This window comes from Meleagris gallopavo, chromosome 1 (genome assembly GCF_000146605.3).
Source record: "Meleagris gallopavo isolate NT-WF06-2002-E0010 breed Aviagen turkey brand Nicholas breeding stock chromosome 1, Turkey_5.1, whole genome shotgun sequence".
Classification (NCBI taxonomy): Eukaryota; Metazoa; Chordata; class Aves; order Galliformes; family Phasianidae; genus Meleagris; species Meleagris gallopavo.
In genome coordinates, this window is record NC_015011.2 from 178,627,969 (window position 1) to 178,649,549 (window position 21,581).

The 21,581-nt window shown below is 39.5% G+C and overlaps 1 long non-coding RNA gene across 1 annotated transcript; it reads left to right on the forward strand.

Annotated features, from left to right (window-relative positions):
* The first annotated feature begins 3,945 nt into the window (after positions 1 to 3,945).
* Positions 3,946 to 19,965, forward strand: LOC109365479. Its single transcript, XR_004158654.1, has 3 exons — positions 3,946 to 8,503; positions 9,265 to 9,369; positions 19,568 to 19,965. It is a non-coding gene; the product is annotated as an uncharacterized LOC109365479 (long non-coding RNA).
* The last annotated feature ends 1,616 nt before the right edge of the window (positions 19,966 to 21,581 follow it).

The following is a 21,581-nucleotide window of genomic DNA, read 5'->3' on the forward strand; positions in this document are numbered from 1 at the left end:
TCTCCAGGCAGCCTGTTCCAGCACCTCACCACTCTCATTGTAAAGAATTTCCCCCTGACATCCAACCTAAATGCTGATATACATCATCTAACAATGATGTGTGTGTGTGCTGAGTGGTATCACCATGGTCTCCAATACCCTGGAGTTAAACAGACGCTGAATGAAGTCACTCAAAGTTAACGGCTGAATTACTTCTTTAAGTACAATGTACTTCTATAGAATGCCACTAAAAGCTGTTTGGGGCTCCAAAGCAAACTTTCATTTCCTTCTGATGCTTCCATACCTGTTGCTATTCTACCTTGTGAGCTGAATGCTGAAGCACTGGCAGTCTGGATTTTGTAAAATTCTGGAAAGCAAGTAGTTGTTTTATCCATTTTTTGCTCATGGTCAGTGTAGCAAAACCCAGCTGAAGTCCTTCAGCTGACTTTCCTTGCAAGCCACTTCAGCAACATCCAGTAACACAGAGCTGCTACTTCTGTGAAACAGTACACCACAATCTGGGTCAAGACCCACAGGCCTAGATACTTCTCACCTAACTGCAGTCCTTAAAAATGTGGGGGTTTTGTTGTTGTTGTTTCTTTTGTTGCTTGTTTGTCCAATGAGGATAATATCATTAATATCCTCTCATACAGAGGATTGCCAGAATCTCCTGTTGCCTTCCATGGTTTATGCAAGTAAAACAATTGGGGTCCTACCTGAAGAACTGCATCTAAGTTTGCTGGATGTGACCAGAGCATAGACAAAAACAAAACAAAACAAAACAAAAGGTGATATTTTCCTTCCATCTGCAAGTCTTTTAAAACCTTGCAACTTATCTTCAGGTTTTAACAAAAGGAATAGGAACAGCAAGAAACTGTTCCAGGGGGAATAAAAATTAAGATAGAAACCCAATCATGAAGGATATGTAAGCTAACAAGATCAGTCTACAAATTCTGTGATTTAGAGAAGTGTGAAGAAAAACCAAGTAGCTCCACAGCATCTACCACATGGTGTGTGTCCTCTGTGTGGTGCAGGCTCTAGGTCCTAACAGTATTCTGGCACCAATTCTTATTAACAGTGCAATTTCAATAATCAGCATATTTTGTCAAATAATTGGTAGGCTGATGGTTATAAGAGGTGACACTGCCAATATCTCATAAAGGCTGAAAAGAATATTTCCCATTTCCACGCTGCATAAACAAAGCATGCCAGACAACCTCAGGAATGCTAATGATCTCCAGTACTTTAATATATTAAGTATTCATCAATTGAGCACAGACCACAACAGTGTTCTGAAAGTTCTTAAACACATGAGAAACACATGAGAAATGATGTAAAGTTTATATGAGCTCATATAATCTTGGTTGGTTATAGAGTCAAGCATAAGATCATAGAAATCAGGTCACACCATACCCTTCCTACTATAAGGTTGTGCCCTACATTTTATTTGCTGTGCCACATTCAACCCAGATTTAATTGACTCAAGCAATGAGTCATCCACATCTTCTCCTGCAGCATTACTCCCCAATCTAACAGATGACGTTAGGATTTTTTTCCTGGTAATCAGACTTCTCTGTCCTTAATTTCATCCCATTATATAATACTTCACACTTATGCAGTAACTGTCATCCAAAAGCTCTGCAAGTGTTAATTGAGTTTCATAACATCTCCCCATGAAACAGATAAGTTCTGAGTTGGAAATGCAAAAACCTGAGTTACTTATCATAAGATACATACGGAATCACGCCAAGCACAGCTGGATTTATATTCTTGAATGAGAGCTGTTTTTATGCAATAAACAGGTCATAAGAACTCTATCTATGCAGTTCTCTCCTAACAGGGGCTCTTTGAACAGCAAAACACATCTTACTACTTCCTTCTGTGCCTTTCAAACATTTATATATATATATTCTTTATTTTTTCTTTTTTGTGCTGTTGATATTTGCTCTATCTATAAACCAACCCCTTTATTACTTTTTTCTTTCCCAGTGACCTCTGAAGACATGTCTATGAAGACTGTATGACCAGAATTGTACTTGTACTCGATGGAGTTTATGCAGATAAGTCATGCAATGACTGTTAACCTCCCAGGCTGTGAAATGATATGAGGCATAATCCAGCTGGCTGCTCTCAACATTGTTAGCCTAGACACAGTAGCTCACTATGTGTATACTATTATTCCATTTTGAAGCAAAGTAGCATGAGTTCATGTGAGTCACAATCAACTGATCCTATTTCTTCCTGCAGCATAGTAAAGTATCCCACTCAGTTACCACATCTCCAATAAAGGATTCCATCTAACAGCTGGACAGTAACCTCTACAGGCCAGTAAAGTCCTTCCATGTGATAAACCCTTAATTTTCTTTAATTGTCGCATTCATTTTTAGAATACAAAACTAGAAGTGGCACTTCACTGCTTGAAACAGTGTAGAATCTCAGGTTTCTAGCTGGAATAACTCAGGCAATATTCCAGATGATAATGAAGGCAGTGAAGAACCAGAAATCTTCTGGCTCCTTTGAAAATTAATCTCTTCTCTTGTTTTCATTTCCCTTGCTTACCATAACTGCGTTCTAAGTATTTCACTTCAATTTTCTTATTAGATTTTAGGTGATATTATATTATATTTTAGGTGATATCTAACATACTTTCTAAATCGGACTAATGTTATTGCTTATCTATATTCCTACAAACCTCTCTCTCAGATTATTTTGTACCATAATTCTGCCATCCTCCATGCTTTTGCTACCTTGTGCAAATAAAAGGAAAGGACAGAGTAGATGGCGAAGATTCCAGTCATGCAAAATCCAAGATGTTTTACTATTGCAGAAATGCACATTTGCAAAAATTTCAGAAGAGATGAATGACCCAGTACATCTTTGTTCCACTACACGCAACATAAAGCCTGATAATACATGCAATACAGTTGACTCTTACTAACAGGTTTTGGTATACAAAAAGACAATGAAAATAATCATTATGCCTTCCCTGAAATAATATTTTGCCATACACATCCCTCCTCCCTGCCAGACAAAGCAAACACTCATAAGGGAAACCAACACAGCAAACCAGCCCTGGAATATGGGAGAGATCTCTCCAGAGAAAAACTGCAGTAAGAGATTGCAGGATAAGTTTCCAAAGTGCCACAATGAAACTAGAGATTTTCCTTGGGCATGAACCACCATGTGGGTGGTTCTCAGCTATTTACCTAATTTTCAATGTACTTTCGAAAAAGTTTGCAAAATTTAGGCTAACATCTTCCATTAACCCATAACTGCTGTTATCAGACCTTGCAGAAAAATTTGATACCTGTACATAATTAAAGGATCTGCAAACTACCAGTCAAGATAAAAGATCAAGTGCTGTCATAAATCTGTCTGCCTCATGGTGTGAGTTCACCAGCAGTTGAAAAAACATATATGCATTTGTACTCCTAGAAGCATCTGCTTTGCATGAGGATTGCTTGCTCAGGGATGGCATACCAGTTTGATTATGTCCTTCCCAGTATCCATCGTAGAATCATGGAATCATCTAGCTTGCAAAAGAACTTCAAGATCATCAAGTCCAATCTGACCTACCAACGTCTATCACTAAACAATGGCAAACTTAGGATACAAGTGAGTTTGTTTATCTAGGACAGCATCTGTGTCTACAAATGCTCTCAATTCTGTTTCCTAATGCCTGGGCTCTAAGCTAGAGAGATCTGCGGAAAGGCAAAGAACACATGCCTACTGACATAGAGAAATCAGTATGCCTTCTCCATTTGGTTTGCCTCTGATGGCAGTTATCACAGCCATGTCACCCTCCATTTCTTTTGTCATAATTTTAGAAAATAACAATCATTTCTTTCCTTCCTTTCTTATTTTAACTGTGGGAAGATTTGGGGATCGTCACAGTGAGGAACACTGACAGAGTAAAGTTTTCAAAGCAGTTTTTTGCTTTGCATTCCTAATATTGTGTTTATAAATTAAATATATATATACATTCTTCTTATGACTAGTCTCAGGGAATCAGGAAGAAACATTTCTGTTTTATTCTATATCTGTAGCAAGGCTTAGAAGGTGAAACCATATGATCTTATCAATGCTTTTCTCATAAGTTAATTCCAAATGACTTCCTTCTTCCTCCAAATTTTACAATTCTTTGTCTTCGATGTGAAATGAAATACTTTAAGAATCTGTACGGAAGTGCAATTTCTGGGGAAAAAAAAATGATTACCCTGTTAATATAAGGCTGCTTATGCTGAAGAACTCATTTCCCTACACAGAAGATTGTACTGTAAAGAAGAAATAGTAGATGAAGAGGTTATTCAACATGACTCTACTTTAAGAGAATGCAGAATATCTATTTCTGATCACTTCTGAACAAGTAATTGTTACCACTCCTGGTTTTCAGAAGAGATAGGAGACAAAAAACTGTGTGAAAACCAGATTAGGCTTTGTGGCTATTTTTATGTGCTTGATGACATTAATTCCTCGTTTCTTCAGTTGAAATTAAGGTACTGGATTTCCTTTTGAATCTGTCAGAACAATAATAATATTGATTAAAACCTTTGAGCTCAAGCACTATACCAGTCTGATCAATCATAAACTGTTTTCAGGCCAGGAACAATCTTTCTAAGTGGCTTGCAGAGAAGGCAGGCTGAAATTTTTCTCCATTATCATTAACATTTTTGTGGGTTTTTAGTTTGGTTTTGTAATTTTTTCCTCTGTGGTGTTAATTGCTTAGCCCTGAGTGAACCTCCAAAACCTGCAATCTATGCTCTATCAAATCCAGAAAACCTTGAAAAACACTTCAGGACTGTTGATCTCATAAGTAAGCAAAACTCAGCAGTAAGAAATCTAGGAAATTTCATTCATTACTAGTTATCACTCTCACTTCTCTGCAAAAATTATTTTAATAGAATCATAGAACCCTTAGAGTTGAAAGTCCAGACAGATGACATCATTGGTTCTTCTCTTGATGCAGTGACATCATCGTAGAAGACCACTAGTTTGTTCAAGCAGAATTTGCCCTTTGTGAAGCCATGTTGGTTCTTCTATACCACCTCCTTGCCTTCCATATGCCTTAGCATAGCTTATTTTATTTTGCTGCCTATTAGACTCTATAAAATATCATTGTCTAACACTAATATTAAAAATATTTTAGATACTGCTACCAAAAGCAAAAAAATAAGCCCAGGAGAAATAACAATTACGTGTTTTATGTGATGATACACTTCTTAGCATAAATATGTGTGTGTGTGTGCACATGTGTGTACATATACCTTCATATTGACCTTGGGGAACCACTACAGACATAGCCCAAACTTCCATCACATGATTGTTTTAGACAGGAATACTTTTTATCCTCAGAAGTTAAAGAACAAAGCAGATCATTACCAAATGGTTCTTATCCAGAACAAAAGTCACTTATTCCCTTTTCAGTTTCATCTCAGTTCTTATGAACCTTGCATTTCACCAAGCCTGGTGCCATATTTGATGAGCTATTGAATTAGTGGCCTTCTCTCTGTTCAAGTGAGTTTTTAATACAAACAAGACTGATCTCAATGAAATGCCATCCCAAAAGAATGCCCTTTCTTAGCACATCTGATCCTGTGGGTCAAGCTTTGAACTGGATCTTCTCAAGCTGTTGCTGTAAACAACTTGGTAGACATTTTGTACTGGACAAGGTCTTTTTCAATATCTATTTCCTCTTCAGAAACCCTTCAAAACAGAAGAATAAAATATCCAATGTGCCCAGGGGTTGTTTTAACATGAAATAGGATTTTAATTTGGAAACTTCAGCAAGTTCTATACTCAGCCCCATACTGAAGGGGATCACAAGAAATTTGGAGGCAGAAAAGGCAAATAAGGTAGACATGGTGCTTTGACCTCTTCGTGGTGAGGCTCCCAGATCATTCCATGCCTGCAGTACCCTTTCATCACCCTCACTAGAACTTATGCTCTACTCTATCGCAAAAGAGAAGAATTAGAGCAGGTTTGATATGGGAGTCTCTCAATATTAAAGTAAATACAGTCGCTGAAGGTAATTAAAACTGCACACAGGTAATCTCTTATAATAGTCATCTGGATAATCTTAGAGACAAATTTGGGAAAATTAAAAAAATAGATACATGTAAATTCAAGTGGAGAACATCCAGATGGATGTTGCTACATCTCTCTGCCTTCCCTACTTCTTGTTGCATCACACATATGCAAAACAAAGCATATGAATGACATTACTTACTGTGTCTAACCCATGGATCCTGTAGACTTTGGCTGCCATGAAATTCCAGGGGAGAATTCAGTTGCCACAACATGGGTCTATCATGCCATTTGAGGTGATGTAGAATATCTGGTATAGCCTCCAGTTGAAGTTTCAGGAGTGTGTGGGTCTCACATAGGTCCTACAGTTCTTTCTACCAGTTTTTTGTGGCTGGCTTCAACAATATAGAGCATCTAAAATGTCCTTAGAGGCCTATATTTCAACATCTGTCTCCTATTCCCATTTTTGCAAGCTATAGAGAAGATACATTTTCAGTTTCAGGAGAATCCCTAAGTTTAAGATGATAAAGTAAAAAAAAGATATTTACAACTCTTTTTTTATTGGGACAAGTTTGCTCTTGCAGATGCAACAAAAAGTTGGTCGCTTGCATTTCAGCAAGACACCTGTTGCCTTTTCTATACATCTGCTCAGGTAGTAAAAGCTACAACAAGGAGAAGGACTTCCAGGAAACAGCTTACTATCCAGAGCTTCCCTCACATTCATAGACAAACTCTTTGGGATCTACTCTATCAATCAGAAAACGCTTCTATGCCTATTGCAGCTTGGAAGTGCAACCTGGGACACCGATCTCTTGGGGGTAAATGCACCAACATGTCCTTCTCAGATATCATGCACAGGGCTGCACAGGGCTCTCCTGGTGAGGTAGAAGTCCTTTAGTCAACACATACTGCAGCATCCACAGAGGGACCCATGGTGGAGAAAATCCAGGGAAACTGTTTGCCCCAAGCAAATCTGCTGTGCAACCAGTGGGCTGGTGCTGGATTTACATCACAATGAGCCCAGACTGAGCACAGCCCTGTAAGTGGAGCTGTGGGAGCACAGGGGAAAGTTCTCACCTAGCACACCTTAAAGAAAAGGTACAGTCTAAACTCCTTTATAGTCAAAGCGGGAATGGGCATAATTTAAAGCTGTACAGCTTAAAAATGAAAAATAAAAAAATGCATTCACCCTCTTTTTCCTTCCACACTTTCATCTGGTGGAAAATCTGATTCAAAAGAGAGTAGTTGCTTTGGAAAATCTGGCTAGTGTGTCAGTTCACTTTGAAAAAGAGTGGAGAACAAAAAAGCCCAGCTCCTGAGCTCATGATGACCCTTAAGGGAACTTAATTAAAGGTGATGGTGAACGAAAGGTAGGCAGTTAAGTGTCTACCCCAGACAGGATATGGTGAGCCAGACTTTACAATATGTGTAGAGATGTCTGATTTTTGCCCCCATCTCTCCTTCCCAGGTGAATGCTGGAGCAGGGGAGGAGGTAAGCATAGCAGTGCCATTTCTTCACTCCTGTTCCCCAGGGAATTGATCTCACAAAATTTGTATTTCACTCTGCTTTTTTTCACTCATATCAGGAATCTGACCCAGAACTTGCCTGCCACTTACAAAAAAGGAAAAAGAAAGAAAGAAAGAAATCCTGTGCAAATAGGGGTCATGTTCCAGTGAACTCATGCTAAACATAACTTTTTCATTTCAGCTCTCCCGCCCGCCTGGTGGCTCAGCACTTAATGCCTCTATTCTTATCACTCTACAGCCCTATAAAGACAAAACCTCTGCAGCATACAGCAGTAAGATAGCAGGCGTCATGGGGCTAGGTTACAGGACTTTTCATCTAAGTGGAATAATTATTATCATTTTACTTCGCCTCCTGCCATTCCTTTCTCTATTCTCCAGTACAGAATTTTGCATTTGCTCTCCATTTTCACACTGCTTCATTAAAATCTCTCTCCAGTGCTCTCTGCTGCAGCTGCCCACAGACCTTCCAAACTCTCTTGCCAGTAAGATCGGGCTGCAAATACCCCAGGCTGCTCTGGGAAGAGGATGAGCAGCCCATCGCTGGAGCAAACCAGCAATACAACAGGCAGCAATCTATAAGAGCTTTTTTTGAAACTTCGATTTTCCGTGCTTTGTCTGGTGCTAGACGGGGGAACTGTGAAGCAGCATGGTGTGGCTGTTAGCTTGTTACAGCAAGCAGAGATGAAACTGTATGAAACTGATTAAATCAAAAGTAGGGGGGACATGTTCCAAACTATTTTTTTTTTTTAAGAAATCCTGTGCTTTTTTTGTCCTTTCTTACCCATAGAAGAGTTGCTATCTTAATTTTGTTTTCATACTTCATCAAAATCAGGGAGTCAAGCCTACCTTTGGCACAGGACTGCTGTGTGACCTTGACAAGTTACTCTAACGAGATTGTGCTGATGCTCACCAAACTCTGAAAATGAGACCACAAGGGCACTTCAGTGTGGATGAGATGTCCACATTTCACATGGTAAATTTAATCACTTTGCCCTCCAATTTCCCTACTTACAAGAAATGAAGCTAATAACATTTTATCTATCTCAGTACTTTAGTGAGGCAAGAAATTGCAGTGACTGGCATACAATTCTAGCAAAAGTTGATTCATTTTTAAAGGCAATTTAGGATGGTAAGATGAAGGTGCTATATAAATGCAAAATATCTCACAAAAATTTTTGGGTTTTTTCCTCTGGATACATAGTTCATACTTGCAAAAATGTATATCAAATCTTTGTCTTATTAAATATAAAGCCAATGTCAAAGAAAGTGGATTAATATTATCTTGTTTTCCTGTCAGAAAAATATTAACATTTGCAATACAGATGAAGAATGAGAAATAAATAATTGTTACAGAAAGCAACTTCAATTTGGAAGATGTGCTCAAAGTCTCACACTAACAAAATGTCAAAGGCTTTCTAATAATTATAAATCATAAGTTTCTGACACAGAAGGCTACTTTGCTTTGGACTTCATATAATGGATAAAGATGAATTAATCACTGGAGTAGAAGTTGTTTGTTGCCTAGGAACCAATGATCATGACCTCATTGCATACAGTATACTCAAACAAAGGACAGTCCCAAAGAATAAAATATATCTGATGCTTCAGAATGGCTACTTCCAAAAATCTAAAGGCAACTCTGAATTACATCAGCTCAAAGAAAAACATATATTTTAGTGAAATATTTTAAAGGAACTGTGCTTATATATATATTTTTATTTATTTTATTTTTAGGGTAGTAAAACACTGAAAAACATTGCCCAGCATGATGGTGGAAGCCCCATCCGTGGAGAAATTCAAGATCAGCCTGGATGGAGCTCTGAGCAACCTAATCTAACTGTAGGTGTCTCTGTACATGGCAGGGAAGTTGGACTAGATGATATTTAATTCCTTCCAACTCAGACAATTCTATTGTTCTAACTTTCTAATGAGAGTCCTAGAAGAGTTAGCTGTTGAGATCTTTGTGCCAGTGACAATACTTTTTAATGAACCTGATGATGATGATGATGTTTGAAAAGAGTGGAGGACATATGGTTTGAATAAATTATTAAATGGATGGACAGAATTCTGGATAATTACCAGTTGATTAGTTTAGCATATTTTCCAAGCAAAACAATGGAAAAGATAGTGTGTCCTTCAAGATTAATTCATGTCAGTCAAGTAGGTGCTGTTAAACAAAATCAGGTTACGATCTAACAGATTAAAAGATCATATTGTAAAGGTGACTTAAGATGTTACTTACTTTGGAAAATGTTTAGTCATTTAAAATATTAGAACATTATATTGTTATAAGAAATTGTATTTTATTATCTATAGAACGCCAACTCGATGAATTTAGGAAAGGCTAAATGACAACTCTTGAACATTGATGGGGAAATTTCAGTGAAAGGGGGTGTTCTCAGTGGACTTCTTTAAGGATTGCCACTACACCTTACATCATTCAACATCATTAATCAAGACTAATAAGAAAAAATCCTGCCAATTTAGAGATTAGTGAAACAGTATAACATGACAGGAAGCGGACATTCATTTAGAGCAATCCATCTGTTCAATAAACGAGGATCTACTGAAAGAAAATGTATTTTAATAAGTTGCTGAACTTCTATTGAAAGATGAAGCCATAACATCTAAAATGCAGGTTTCTGTTAATTGGAAGGTAATTACAGAGAAAGAATAATCTTTTATCTTTCTTCTATCCTCTATCTCTAAGCCTCTCTGAGTTGACTGAACTTTCCATTTGCTCAAGAACAGCTACCCTTATGTTTTAAATGGAAGATCATTTGCCACAGGTCAAAGAAGAAGTATGGTTCAAGGAACTGTTAGCTGTTCAAATATACAGGACATCAGACTAGATTTCTGGTTGCTTCTTCTAGTCCTAAACCCTGTAAATCACAAGAAGCTTAACACATAGGAGTGTCAGCAAGGAAGGAGTTAAGGATTTTGCTGATTAGTCTTTGATATGTTTTCAGTTAAACAGTTGTCCGATGTTAAAGCCAGAAATCTGGGGAGCAGTGACAAGATGTCACTACTGTAAGGCTGAAGAGCCGCAATTTGTTTGCTGAGCAACTCATAATGAGTCCAATAACTCCAGACAGAGAAGACCAGTCTGCACAGAAAATGTGGAGGACGTTGTATTCTTTAACGTCCTCCTGAAGGACATTTGTCCTGACTGCAGACTGGTGCTCAGAGCACTCTTCTGGGAGACTGGATAAACTAGTTTGAATTCCCAAACAGAATCATCTTCTAAACAAAGCTTTTTAGATCCACATTTGAGATTTGGACTTTTATTTCACTTTCCCCCATCCCAACTCAGACATGCTCCTGGTCATCTTCTCAAGTCATAAATAGTACCTCAGTATTTTCTAGAAACCTTGAATGGCATTACTCTTCTCCTTCCTTTTCTTCAGTTCAACAGTTAGCAGGTGGTTTGAATGAACTGTGAAGAAGAAAGAATACGAAGTTAGTTCTTAGGAATCGTAGGGGAAAAAAAATAATAATACAATCCATGTTTTGTCATGGACCTACAATGTGAGTGCAGGATTTATTTTCATATTTATCCCACTCTTGGCACATTTTCAATGCTTTCAATAAACTGTAATGTCATCATTACTGAAATATATATTCCTCACCACAGTTTGTCACTATTTTTTTCTTTTTTTGGCATTTTTGCTTTACCTTCAAGCAGCATTATGGTTTTATCAGGTCTGTGAAGTGCTATCACATCTTTGTACTTCAATAAACTGACCTTGTTCTCAAAATTATTTATTATCAATGTATTTTAGTAGGACAGTAATATATGCTTCGTAAGTACATAAAACTTCTGTTAAAATGTATTCAACCAAAGTAAATCTAAATTCTCCTCAGTTCCTCCCTGATTTGAAATAGCCACTCTTGCAAGCGTGTCTTCTCTTATATGCCCCCACTGCTTGAAATTTTTAGATAGTTTTGAAATTATCTTGCATTTGCTTTTCTTTTCCACAGCAGTCAATAAGGCTTTCTTGAACATTTAAATCTTAAATAAATTTACTTAGTAATTGACACTCTTTGAAAAATCTAGGTGCAAACACATGAAGGACTTCCCAAGCCTGAGGTGGCACATCTGCTCCTCAGATTTGGCAAAGCATTTACTCTCCTCATCCATTTTCTCCCAACACCTGTCCTGACCCCAACACCTGCTAAGACAAGACAGGCCTCGCAGCATTAAGCAGACATCAGTGATGTGTACCGCCAATTCTAAAATCCACATTATGTCAGAAAAGGACAGAAAGGAGGGTCTGAAAAGCAAACTAACCTTGAAAAAAATTGCCCAAATGGGCCAAGCCAGCATATGTGAGAGATCTTCACAGAGAATGTAACAGCAACACTGAAACATTTTAAATAGTCAAAACAGGAAAAAGAGTTCAACTTAAGTGTAATCATGCCACAAGAGTTGTCCGAATAGTTCTTGGATCAATTCTCATTATGCTACTTGGAGTAATGTCAGAGCTTACTGGTTATCTTCCAGAGAATCTACCAGCTGCCCGCTATCAACATAACTGCGCTGCTACACTCGTCCTTTTCTCTTCATTCCAAATCTGACTACTATTGTTTTAAAAGTTCTTTCCCCCAAACAGCAAAGAGATCCTATTTTTGTGCAGTTGTATTAAGAACAGCCATTTTGTGAGCAAGCACTTGACCTGTTCCACACACTTACAAATATATGAATTCCTAAGTATTTCAGATAAACTGTTCTTAATTATCGCACTATAAATAAGTTTGTGAAAAATTAAGATGTATTTTATCCTGAGTACTCTGTAGTTCTGCTTGGAAATAACACTTGTATGAATCACACATTCTCCTTGGCAATGTAGCAGTCATTTTGCACTGTCTAAAACACTGTGTAAAACATTATCACACCTGAGGAGTTGATGCTGAAGCCACAGGCAAAGCTGGGACTGCATGCAGTAAAACATAGGAGATATGAAACTTACAAAGAAAAGCATGGAAAGGATCTTAAGCAACTGAACTAGGAGATGAGTGTTTGGCTCTTGCCCACCTGGCTGTTTCATAAGCAAAGAGCCAAGGAGGTTGTGGATGCCCTGGAGGCATTCAAGGCCAGGCTGGATGTGGTTCTGGGCAGCCTGGTCTAGTGGTTGGCGACTCTGCACTAGATGATCATCATCATCCTTTTCAACCCAGACCATTCTATGATTCTATAAGTCACTGGAAAGTTGAGGATCAACACAGAAAAGACTTTGGTATTTTCTTCTTTGGTAGATGTTTGGCACATCTACCCAGCTGATCTACATCTACTGCACACGCACATCTGTATTTGGATGCAATAAGCAATGACATTGTGAAAGGCACTATAACATCTTAAATGTTCCATAGGTAAGGCTAATGGACAAAAAAAAAAAGAGGAAGAGCACTGTGGCAGGAAACTCACTGTCTCACATCTGAACAAAATGCTGGTTGTTTCCATATGTATTTGTCAGATCAGCCACTAGGTTGAAGGAGAAAAACGGAGCTAAAAATCTGCATGACTGCAAAGGTTGATCACTTCCGACAATCATTGGCAATGGGGAAATGCATGTTCTATGAATGAAGTCCTGGCTTCATTAATTGTGACAACATTTTGTCAGCTGAGCTCTTTTAGGATTAGAATTTATCCCTGAAGAGCAAATAAATGATCCGTAGGTAACTAAACAGAGTTACAGTGAGACAAATCTAATGCTGAAACAGAAATAAGCAGGAAGAATACCAAACTTACCATTGTACTGCAATTTTCACAGAGCAAGGGATTTCAGCCATATCTCCCTACAGAGTCAGAGGAAAGAAATAAGGAGGAATCATTTTTTATTGGAAGCGTGTTCTTACATATATACATTTAATTCTTACTGTATTTATTTTACTCAGTTAGATTTCAGCCTATTGTCAATACAATTTGAAAACTTCAGTCCTAATTCAGTAAATCTTTTTATTTTCAGACTGTGAGGGTGAAATATCCTTGACTGAGTAAATCGTATTTCAGGCACATCCTGTGATGCACTGTGGGTCTCTGTGGCACATAAGCACATACATAAGTACACGAACCGGGAACTTTTTGTGCAAAAAAGATAACTGTCCCTATGCAGCATCAGGCTGCAAGTATCTAAAGGGGGACTGTAAGAAAGAAGGGGACCAATTCTTTAGCCAGGTGTGTTGGGATAGGACAAGGGGAAATGGATTCAGACTAAAAGAGGGAAGATCCGATCGGATATAGGGAAGATTTTTTTTATATGTATTAAGGGTGGTGAGGCACTGGTTGCTCAGATAGGTGGTGGATGCCCCAAGACTGGGGGCACAAAAGGTCAGGCTGGATGGAGCTCTGAGCACCTGATTGAGCTGCAGGCATCCCTGTTCATGATCTTGCTCCCTTATAATTCAAAAAATTTTATGATGAAAACAGTCACAATGGCATCAATTGCCCACAAATTACTGGGAGCAGTGCACAATGGCATCTCACCACCCACACCCTCTTAGCAGCATTCACCACCAGTGCTCAGGTCTCAGCCACGCAATGTCCCCTCCCTGTAATCAAGGTGACGTGCAGGTGGCTCCTAACTGAGGTGTGCTGCTGTGTCTCTTTACTGGGCTCAATGACACTAAAAAAGCAGATAGGTGGTAAGTGCTAGATGTAATTGATTATTTCCAGCAAGGAGAGTTGCTTCATCTCACATACTCTTGGACCTCCCTGTGTTCAGCTGCTAAGTTTCACATTTTTCTCAAATAATTTCAGCTTTTCAAGGAATGAGCAAGGGATAGGAGGAGGGAGGGAAACATTCCACAGCTCTGGCTTACAGACCACACCAAAACGTTCTCAGCAGGGCCACGAGCACAATCTGAAACCAGAGATAATTTACTGCGCTATTTCATTACAAAATAAATTGTTTATGATACTTTGTGAAACACACACTCCAGTGTCCATGAAAACAGAATCTGTATTTATGAGGCAACACTTGCAAGAGGTAGTATAATTTTAGTGTCTTATACTTGAACTATGCTAAAAATACATTACTTTGTCATCAGAGAACGGTCATAGTGAAAAAAAAAAAAGAAAAAAGAAACATACAAGATCACAACCTTGAAGACTGGACAGCTCTGAGCAGCTGAGAGCTGGGCCAGGAGTTGCAGCAGTCCACTTGCCAAAGGTCCGTTGGTGCAGGGCTGAAAAGCCCAGCCCTCAGTAGGCTGCTTCCCTCTGCAGCCAGCCTCTGCTGGACAAAATCCTGCAGCAGCTCCAGGGCTGGTGGAGAAAGTAAAGGGTTCATCTGGAGCCCTCGGGGCCGTACTTCCACCTGGGTCCCCCCAGCCTGCAAAGCAGTCGGCAGTGGGCAGCTGCATTCTGGCTGCGAGGTGATGCGTTCCCACGTGTCAGCTTTCTGGAACACAGTGGTAGCAGCTGAGAACAGTCAGAAGTGTTGAAGTATGTGCACAATCATCAGAAAGTGAGGGAGAGAGCCTCCGCTAATGAGAGAGAAGGTAAATAGAGCCTGAGAAACTGGAAACATTCTTTGGTTTGGCTTACAGCAGGGAAAAAAATCTTAAAAGGCATTGTGCACAGCAGAGAGGCCATTCATCACAGGGAATGCACTTCCTCGAGTACAGTAGGGACATGTGGAAGCCTGTCGTTTTTCTGGCCATTACTCAACAGCTTCCCAGAATTTCAGAATATGCCGGTCCCTCCTCGAGACCCAGGTAAAGCGTCCTGGCTCCAGAGAGACCAACATGAAGATGATGGCATAGAGTGAGGTTTGGATGGAAGAAGGCATCACTTTGCGAGGCCTAGGAAGCTCACCATGAATTCAACACCAGTGCCTAGGCTGTAGAAGCACAGACAACCTCTCCTAAAGCCCAGCGGTATCTTGGGCTCCATCAAAAGAGGGGTGGTCAGCATAGAGAGGGAGGAGATTGCCCCCTCTGCGCTGTCCTTGTGAGGTCCCATCCAAAGTACTGTGTCCAGGTCTGGAGCCCCCAGTACAGGATGGATGTGGAGCTGTTGGAGCGGGTCCAGAGAAGGACTACAAGGATGATCAGAGGGCTGGAGCACTTCTCCTACAAAGACAGGCTGAGGGAGCTGGGTTTGTTCAGTCTGGAGAAAAGAATGCTCGGGGGAGACCTCATTGTGGCATTCTAATACTTGAAGGGAGTTTACAAGCAAGAGAGAAATCAAATTTTTACACAGTCTGATAGTGATAGGACAAGGGGGAATGCTTTGAAACTAAAAGAGTGGAGATTTAGATTAGATGCCAGAGGGAAATTTTTCACTAAGCGGGTGGAGAGGCACAGGCACAGGCTGCCTAGAGAAGCTGTGGATACCTCATCCCCAGAGGTATTCAAGGCCAGGTTGGATGACCCTGAGCAGTCTGTTTTGGTATGTCGCAGCCCTGTCCACAGCAGGAGCATTGGAACTGGATGGCCTTTGAGGTCCCTTTCAACCCAAACCATTCTACGATTCTATCTTGCTTGCCTTATGTGTGAGATAAGTGTCCTAGGAACTGCTTAAGTTGTAGGTGGATATCTTCTTTCTATGTGATCCATGAAATGCTGAAACTGATAGAATACTTGCCATTCTGCTATGGCAAGCATTAAAAAAATTACAGAAAACTAAATTCTCTCACCCATTTTAGCATCTCAAAAGTGCCATTTCTCTAAAAGTGAGAAGTACTTGAATCTGCAAATCCAGAATAAGGCACAGTTTTTGCATTGTACTAGCGACCAACTAGCGATGGATATGACCTAGGATCTCTTTATGTCTGCGTAAGCTGAAAAACCAATCTCTGCTGACACTCATGTATCAGAGCTTGACAGTTCTTAAAAGTTTTAATTTCATATAAAGCATCCTGGTTTAGTAGCAACACCAGGCTCTTACCTCACTCAGTTCACCTCAGTGGCTGACACTGCCCTTGTAAGGTTGCACACACAAACTCATTCTCTACAAAACCCCCCCAAACGGAGGCAAATTCAATCTGAAACAAAAATATTTCACTAAATCCCTTGTGAGGTAGTAATAAGCTTCAGCAAGCATCAAGGGATAGACCTAGTGAAGACTTTCCTGCCTTGTGGTTTTGCCTCTAATGTATGGGTAGCAATAATATTTGTGCCAACATTTCTCTGTTAGCAGTGCAACTGACCATTTCTGGTGGAGAAATGGTAGGGGAAAAGTTTTTCCAAGAAGCCGTGAACATTAAAATACATGAACTGCATATTGCACATACATGAACTGCATGTTGCACAGAATTGTGCAAACACTAGCACTTTTTGTCAGTGAGACTGCAGATGAGGCTCAGTACTCTCTTCTGCAGCCCCATGGAACCCTTGATGTGCTGCCACCAGCTGCACATTGCAGCCTCCCAGCCAGAACAACTTTCTGTGGCTGCACTGTTGTCTCAACAAAGAGTGAAGTTATAAGGGAGAGCCATCAGCTCCATACAAAACTGCAAATGCTTTTCCATGTTTATAGTATGAACACCTCCATAAAAATCCAAGTAGCGGATGAATGTTGAAAAATCCTTTTGAAAGGTGCAGGCTTAAGCAGAATTCTTTTGTCACTGCTGCTGTGAACATCACTGACAGCTCCGTGACAATGTAAATCCAGAAGGAGGGAGGGCAGCACAGACCCTGTCACTTTAACTCCTTATTGAAACTTGTTTAATGGGACTTCATGTTCAACCATGTGAACTTTGAAATACCCAAGTTCAAATTTCACCTTCAGACTTCCCATCTGTTCTTATTTCAACCTCAGACTTTCCATCTGCTCCTATCGAGGCCTTTCTAATGCCATGCCCACTCAGACGGTATGGTTTTACCAGGTGCTTCTGTCTTGGAAATTTTATAGCATATAAGAAACAATAAAAATTTATGTTGTGCATGTTACCTATGTTAATTAATTCCATTGCGCAACAATGTTTCTTAAGTGATATTGTCCAGAAAGTCTGTTAAAATCTACTGTAGACAAATACTGCAATTCTTTATAGTTCCTAGCGCCAGATGGGTTTGGAGTTCAGACATTTGCACTAATGCATTTTGCACTTGGGTGCTGTGCTGGAAAAAATCAACTCCCAGTGACAAAGAGTTAACGCAAAACTACTGCTGTTAGCTAGGAGCAGTGAATGCAAGGTGGAGGTGTTGTTTTGTGTACTAATTGCTGCTGGAAAGGAGTATCTGATAAACCGTTAGTATGCCATTTTACAAATTAAGAAAAAAAAGTGAAAGATGTTATTTCCTAATGCTAATATGTAAATATTTTCATGTCTGGAGGAGCAAGAATGTGCTGGCTAACAACCAAAGATGTGCTGGATAAAATCCCCTCCACCTGTTCAGAGAGCCGTTGTGCTAGAAGAGAAAGATAATGAAATAAACAGCATTAAGTCCCCCACCATAGCCAGTTCAGTAAGAATAATTTGTGTACTAGAAAAAGATCTGCTGTCCAAGGCATTCCTATAATTTCTTGCCTCAAATCAGTGAGCTCAGAGCCAACCAAATATTCCGCACTCCGAGGGCACACAGGGGGTTACACAGTGGGGCTTGTTTTGGACAGGGCTTTTTGTTTGCTTGTTTGTTCCACGAGGCTGGATAAACAAGGCATTATGCCAAGTGAGAGTTTCCTTCCTTCGCTTTTCCTCTCTCTGAGGCACTCCAGTGGCTGCAGCTCCTACACGTAAGGAATCCAGAATGAGTCCAGGGATTTCACATTTGAACCCAACCACTGTTAGATACCAGACAACAAGGGCTTCCCCCCAGCACCATTTCAAAAGCAGCCTCCTGCAAAAGACACTGTCATCTCCACCTCTGCGGGTAGCTCCCCAACGGCCAAACAGAATTTGTTTTTAAGTGGCAGATCCATCAACACCACATCATGGAGGTTAAAAGGTGCAGAGCCATTGACAAGGGAATGGCTCTCAGCAATAAAAATGGAAGGAGGAGATTGACTCACATTCATTTTCCTCAGGAAAAAGAAAAAAGAGGAAGGAAGACAGGGAAAGGACAGGAAGTGCAGACCAGTGACTATTTCTGTGAACACAAAGCTTCGGTATTATCTTGTCCAACAATTTTTGGAAGCAGACAAACAGCTACAATTAATGCTGTTCATTTGTTCAAGATTCAAAAGGGAAATTGTAATATTGTGAGAATGGGCATTAACGATAATGCTGTGATTCAAGAGTACTTTTGTGAATAAAAGAAATAAGTAGAATTTCCTGTTATTTTTGCTTTTATAGTATGTCATGTCTATAAATCCTCACACAGCTGTGGTTATTTGTCATGATAATCACGAATCTTCATACTTTACTCACATTGTATTGCATTTGTGATCTATTTCTGTAAAAGATGCCAATGCTGCAATTATCTCTATACTTCATTCCATATTATTTTGTTTTTAAAGTCATTCTCTTTGACGGAGAAGAGACAATACCTGTGTGAATTACTGATAAGTCTTGATACACAGATAAAGATTATATGGATAGAATGGCCATATTACATGCAAACCACAGACTAAAATTTGATTTCAGAAACTATTCAATGAATATTTATGTATAACAAATATATTCATGAACAAAAAAGAAGGCCACATTTGCAATTAATATTTGTCTTGAATAATTTTGATTTACAAATACGGACATTTTGTACAAGTTCCCTAATTATCAGTTAGTTTGCATGTTCATGAACCAGAATATTCTAATGAAAATTGAGAAAACAAGTTAATATCCATTTCTACTAACAAGTCTTTTCTTGTTAGTAAAGAAAAGTAGTAAAGTAAAGTAGTAAAAAGTCTTGAGACTTTTCTTCTATTTTCGTGTCTTCTAAAACATCTCAGATAATGCATTATTACTTAGTTGCAGGTAAGCATCTTTCTGAGACTGACACTAGGTTTAAAATTCATAGATATTAATATGATCATGACTCATTACCATTTCACTCATTATTTTTTATTTGAATAGTGATGAGACGGAAGGACTTTTGAGTATTAGTTATAGGATACAGAGACTTCATTTTCTAATTTTCTAATTTTCATTTTCAGATACTTCCCAAATTTATAGTGGCCAAAATTGCTATCATTTGTTGACAAATAAATAAGCTACAGTATGAGAAATTTGTGGTCAAATGTAGGTGCCTTTCATGCTCTGAAGTTAAGTTTACCACCAACTTGTCACCAGAGTACTATGGAATCACTCCCAGAGAAGGTGGTGGAAATCCCATCAATCCTAAGGCTACAGCTGAAGAAACCATTGGCAAAAGACAGCAATGCTCCCCAGAGCAATTCCATACCAACAGCAAAGAGTTGGAGAAATCTGATGTGATTCTGCTCTGCTGATTAATCTGAATGGAAACATAACACTGAGGATACTCGTTATTCTTCCTTTTTCTTCTGGAATATTTGTGAGTTCTCAATAAAGGACTTTTCTGGACTGATGTTTAAAAAAATCATATACCCCACACAGCTTCATTGCATTTTATCTGACCGTACATCATATGGATAGATAAGAATGATCGCAATGAGGAACTAAAAGGGCTTGATTTGTGCATAATTCTACTCTGAAAAGTTAGTTTCAGTACAAATCCCTGTTATTTCCAGGAAAGCTGCTAGAGGACAGGGCCTCACAAATCAGTACATCACTTTCACTTGTAAGTTATAGGAAATTACAAGATGATTTAGCCACTTCTCAACAACTAGTATCAGACAGTTGAAGGTGAAATTCCTGTTTACCCACCTCTGAGTAGAGTTTATCAGCACAGGCCAGCTGTGGCCTGCTCCCCACTGCTCACATCTCTTGTCATTTAAACAATGGTCAGCAAAGGCATTTTTTTATCCCAGAAGTTCCCTTTTCAAAGCTCTGCTTTATGCATAAACTTATCTCTGCTGCAAATTTGCCACCTGCAGCCCAATCGCAGCCTCTCTCATCTTCTCACACTACTGGCTGAGATGCCTCCTAGCTAACTTCAGCCAAAGAAGTTATGCTAGCTTAATTCAAAAGAGTAATTTTTTGTCTACACTTCTCATTTTCAGCTTTATAGGAATGTATGGATCCCATCTGTCCCATGGACTTGTAACAGTTCAGATGAAGTAGTAGGTCTCTAACTGTCACTACCTGAATCATGGAAGGTTTGGTCTGTTTTCCATCCCAGACTTCCATGTCACAGCCTAAAGTATCCTGAGGATAACTGGTCTGAGTCTTAAAGACAGATGTAAAGAAGCCACTGAGAACCTCAGCCTTTTCCTTATCCTTCGTGTTCATGTTCATCACCTCCAGTAAAAACTGGAGATTCTCCTTAGCCCTCCTCTTTCTAATAATACATTTGTAGAAAATTTTTTGTTGGCTTCTACTGCAGTGGCCAAGTTGAGCTCAAGCTGCGATTCAGCCTTTCTAAATTTCTTCCTGCATACCCTAGCAACTTCTCTGTACTCTCCCTGAGTTGTCTGACCCTTCTTCCACAAGAGATAGACTCTTTTTCTCCTGGAGTCTCATGTTCCCTCTTAATCCATGCCAGTCTTCTTCCCCTCTGGCTCATCTTACTGCACAGGGTGACAGCCTGTTCCTGCACCTCTAAGATTTTCTTCTTGAGGAGTGACGAGCCTTCCTGGACCCCTTTACTCTTTAGGACTGAATGCCAATTGACCCTCCCTACCAGGGTCCATTCTCTAGAAGTTCAGGGTAACAGTTTTGATGGACACCCTCCTGACTTCACCAAGAACTGAGAACTCTTACCATTTCATGGTCACTGTGTCCAAGACAGCTCCCAGCCTCCACATCTCCAACCAGTCTTTCTCTGTGAGCAGCAGGTCGAGTGGGGCACTTCCTCTGTTAGGCCTTCTTATCACCTGCATCAGGAAGTTATTTTCCACAAATTTCAGGAACTTCCTAGACTGCTTCTTCTGCACTGTATTATATTTGCAGCACATATCAGGGGAGCTGAAGTCCCCCATGACAACAAGGGCTGGAAATGGTGCAACTTCTACCAACTGCTTATAGGACACCTCAGTCATCTCTTCATCCTGATAAGGTGGTCAGACCCTCACTAGATGTCCACTTTTT